Source organism: Gigantopelta aegis, chromosome 5 (assembly GCF_016097555.1).
Source record: "Gigantopelta aegis isolate Gae_Host chromosome 5, Gae_host_genome, whole genome shotgun sequence".
In the NCBI taxonomy this organism is placed as follows: domain Eukaryota; kingdom Metazoa; phylum Mollusca; class Gastropoda; order Neomphalida; family Peltospiridae; genus Gigantopelta; species Gigantopelta aegis.
The window spans coordinates 3,800,181-3,805,231 of record NC_054703.1 but is presented as its reverse complement, the minus strand read 5'-3'; the positions used below and the strand labels follow the sequence as shown (position 1 = coordinate 3,805,231).

The 5,051-nt window shown below is 38.8% G+C and overlaps 1 long non-coding RNA gene across 1 annotated transcript; it reads left to right on the top strand.

Moving 5' to 3' along the window:
- Window positions 1-24: 24 nt before the first annotated feature.
- Window positions 25-5,051, top strand: LOC121373334. The gene is made up of 2 exons (XR_005958065.1): window positions 25-601; window positions 3,213-5,051. It is a non-coding gene; the product is annotated as an uncharacterized LOC121373334 (long non-coding RNA).

Here is a 5,051-nt window from a genome sequence, read left to right as displayed (position 1 = left end):
GGGATGAGGAGAAACATAGCCAATAATACAATGACATAATGTGGTTTATTTGAAGATGGTACGAATTTGGAAAATGACTTCCATTTCATTCAAAAACATTACGAATTTCACTGTTGTTGCACAGACTTAACTGTCAGTACCATGCACACATCTGGTTCACGAAATTGAAGAACAATGTCTGTCAAGTCCAAATACTGACTTTCCATCAGTATCTCGTGTAACCTCCCTGCACACAAACAACTGCTTCAAGACGCCTCGTCATTCCTTGGATCAATCTCTGGATTTGATTTTGAGGAATCCTGTTCCAATCATCACGCAAAGCAGCAGTCAATTCATTGAGAGTCTGGACAGGTGGGTCTCTCTGTCGAACACGACGGCCTAAAATGTCCCACAGATGCTCAATGGGATTGAGATCTGGACTCATGGCTGGCGATGGAATGGTCTCAACAGCATTCTGTTGCAAGAACTGGGTGACAGCATGTTCTCTGTGAGGCCTGGCATTGTCATGCATGAAGATGGGTCTTGTGGCTAGAGGATGATTATCAAAATGGGGGACAACAGCTCTCTCAAGGATCTCCTGTTGATACTGAGGCCCATTAGGGTAGGTAAAGTGGCACTTCTACAATCATTAACATATATCACAATGTTTTCATGCAGACTGCCTCTCTTCCCATGCTGCTTGAAATGGGGATAATTAGTCATTGACACATATCACAATGTTTTCATGCAGAATGCCTCTCTTCCCGTGCTGGTGATGAGGTCCATCTTGCAACCCAAGGAAATGCATCCCCATACCATGACTGACCCTCCCACAAAGGGAACCGTCTCCTGGATATTATGGGGAACCATGGCTGTGTTCCTTTGTCTCCAGATGCGTGTACGACCATCCACCATATGCAATAAGAAACAACTCTCATCGGAAAAGTGAACCCTCCGCCATGATGCAATGTTCCAGCGAACACGTTGATTACACCAGACAAATCGTGCTGCTTTGTGAGCTGGAGACAGTTTTATATGCTTGATGGGTCTTCTGGCCCTGTATCCTGCTGTTTTCAGCCGATTCCTGACGGTCCTGTAGGAAATGGCTCTCCCTGGTAACCACTGTTGTTTTAAAGATGTGCCTGAGTCCCATGAATGACGCCTAACAAGTCTCAACAATGCTCTATCCTCTCTTATTGTTGTCTTACGGGGTCTGCCAGGTCTTGGACGATCTTTAACATCATTGGTAGCCCTGTGTTTGTTCAACAGTCTTGAAATGATGGAAATATTGCGCCCAAGTTAACATCCAATTTGTCTGAGGGACATTCCTGCATTTCTCATGCCAATAATTTGCCACCTTATAGCCTGACAACTTACGACGTGCCATGACAATTATGGTACTGAATATTCAATGTAAACTGACAGGAGAGAGTGTGACATGTAATCATTACAAACTTGATTTCAACACTGTTGAGGGTATGACATTTCACGTGCATTGTTCATCGTTGCATGTGCATTTAATATCTCCACGAAAGTCATGCTATTCAGCAAGATGCCATATGTCAATATATCATTCAGGAAAATGCTCTGTTTTCTTAATTCACAGAATTATAGATTTATGAATTAGGTGTTGCTTAATTTATTTCCATATGTATATGTCATTGACTAATTATCCCCATTTCAAACAGCAAGGGAAGAGAGGCAGTCTGCAAGAAAACATTGTGATATATGTCAATGACTAACTATCCCCATTAGAAACAGCACAGGAAAAGAGGCAGTCTGCACGAAAACATTGTCATATATGTCAGTGACTAATTATCCCCATTTCAAACAGCTCGGGAAGAGAGGCAGTCTGCACGAAAACATTCTGATATATGCCAGTGACTAATTATCCCCATTTCAAACAGCACGGGAAGAGAGGCATTCTGCATGAAAACATTGTGATATGTGTCAATGACTAATTATCCCCATTTCAAGCAGCATGGGAAGAGAGGCAGTCTGCATGAAAACATTGTGATATATGTTAATGATTGTAGAAGTGCCACTTTACCTACCACAAATTAATACTTTTTTTAATTTTTTATATGAAATCATTCCATTACTTGTATTTGTTGTTATTGTTAAAGTTCATTGTTTATGATTAATATGATATTGGTTATAAATCATAACATTACGTATTGGATTGAATTATTCCTAAGATGTTTTGCAAATATTCTTCGTTTGCAGAATGCAGAAAACCAATTGGAAATTTGTCTAAAATATATGTTACTGTGACAGAAATAGTGACAGCCAATCCCGAATAGATCCTTTACTGGACAGTGCATCAGTCCTGCATAGCTCATAGGACTGCCACTTCCAGCCGAGTTTACAGAATCAAAACTAGCACAGGACAGCGTGGAATAAATATAACTGATGACTTCCAATCATACTTTTTCATCTCTTTGGTGAAACTATTGCACATTTGTTATGTTTTCAACGTTTTAGAAGAGTGACAGACTAGACAGTTGTCATGGCAATACTCATGACGGGTGCCATTGGGTAGGGCTGGATATGCTCATCTCTCAGGAACACCCGATAGCATCACTGTTATCACTGTGCATGACGCCACAGCTGTACTTATTCTAATTAGCTTTGCCTGGTGCTAGTTTTGATTTAGTAACCTAGTCTGGGAGTGGCAACCCTCTTTATGGCGGCCTCTAGCAGGTTTTCAATACAGTCCTTTTAATGACTAAACTAAAGAGATTTTCGTCCTCGGTTACCTACCATTAATAGCAAGTTTCCAACAGAGCCTTTATAACGACTAAATTAAAGAGATTGTCGTCAATATCTATCATTAATTGTAGCATGTTTCCAGTAGCTTGTTTAATGACTAAATTAAAGAGATTATTCTAACCTACCTATGATTAATTGTAGCATATTTCCAATACACACTTTTTAATGACTAAATTAAAGAGATTATTCTAACCTACCTGTGATTAATTGTAGCCTATTTCCAATATACACTTTTTAATGACTAAATTAAAGAGAATAATTGTCGTCAGCTGGATGCCAATAACATTACAACATGTTTCCAATAAACCCATTTTAATGACAAAATTAAAGAGATTAAATTAAAGACATTGTCCCCAGCTGTCTACTATTGCTGTGCATCATTTATTGTAGCAGGTTTCCAATACAATTGATTGGCAATCAGGCAGCCTGTCTGTTTTCTCTTCTGTTTTCTTTTTACCCAGTGTCCAAAGACTGGTAGGCTAATGAGCCCCATTTCAAGCAGCACGGGGAGAGAGGCAGGCTGCATGAAAACACTGTGATATATGTCAGTGACTAATTATCCCCATTTCAAGCAGCACGGGAAGAGAGGCAGTCTGCATGAAAACACTGATATATATCAGTGACTAATTATCCCCATTTCAAGCAGCATGGGAAGAGAGGCAGTCTGCATGAAAACATTGTGATATATGTTAGTGACTAATTATCCCCATTTCAATCAGCATGGGAAGAGAGGCAGTCTGCATGAAAACATTGTGATATATGTTAATGATTGTAGAAGTGCCACTTTACCTACCACAAATTAATAAAAACAAATTATATGAAATTATTCCATTACTTGTATTTGTTGTTATTGTTAAAGTTCATTGTTTATGATTAATATGTTATTGGTTATAAATCATAACTTTACGTATTGGATTGAATTATTCTTAAGATGTTTTGCAAATATTCTTCGTTTACAACCGAAATGCAGAAAACCAGTTGGAAATTTGTGAAAAATATATGTTACTGTGACAGAAATAGTAAAACCAGAGTGTCTCGTCGAAATAGTGGGTGGTTCTGTGAATCTCTGTAAAGTGCCTCATCTATACGAGGACAGCCACTCCCGAATAGATCCTTTACTGCACAATACATCCGTCCTGCATAGCTCAGAGGACTGCCACTCTCAGCTGAGTTTACAAAATCAAAACTAGCACAGGACAGCGTGGAATAAATATAACTGATGACTTCCAATCATACTTTTTCATCTCTTTGGTGAAATTATTGCACATTTGTTTTGTTTTCATCGTTTTAGAAGAGTGACAGACTAGACAGTTGTCATGGCAATACTCATGACGGGTGCCATTGGTAGGGCTGGATGTGCTCATCTCTCAGGAACACCCGATAGCATCACTGTTATCAATGTGCATGACGTCACAGCTGTACTTATTCTAATTAGCTTTGCCTGGTGCTAGTTTTGATTTAGTAACCTAGTCTGGGAGTGGCAACCCTCTTTATGGCGGCCTCTAGCAGGTTTTCAATACAGTCCTTTTAATGACTAAACTAAAGAGATTTTCGTCCTCGGTTACCTACCATTAATAGCAAGTTTCCAACAGAGCCTTTATAACGACTAAATTAGAGAGATTGTCGTCAATATCTATCATTAATTGTAGCATGTTTCCAGTAGCTTGTTTAATGACTAAATTAAAGAGATTATTCTAACCTACCTATGATTAATTGTAGCATATTTCCAATACACACTTTTTAATGACTAAATTAAAGAGATTATTCTAACCTACCTGTGATTAATTGTAGCCTATTTCCAATATACACTTTTTAATGACTAAATTAAAGAGAATAATTGTCGTCAGCTGGATGCCAATAACATTACAACATGTTTCCAATAAACCCATTTTAATGACAAAATTAAAGAGATTAAATTAAAGACATTGTCCCCAGCTGTCTACTATTGCTGTGCATCATTTATTGTAGCAGGTTTCCAATACAATTGATAGGCAATCAGGCAGCCTGTCTGTTTTCTCTTCTGGTTTTTTTTTACCGTGTCCAAAGACTGGTAGGCTAATGAGCCCCATTTCAAGCAGCACGGGGAGAGAGGCAGTCTGTATGAAAACACGGTGATATATGTCAGTGACTAATTATCCCCATTTCAAGCAGCACGGGGGGAGGCAGGCTGCATGAAAACACTGATATATGTCAGTGACTAATTATCCCCATTTCAAGCAGCACGGGAAGAGAGGCAGGCTGGATGAAAACATTGTGATATATGTTAATGATTGTAGAAGTGCCACTTTACCTACCACAAA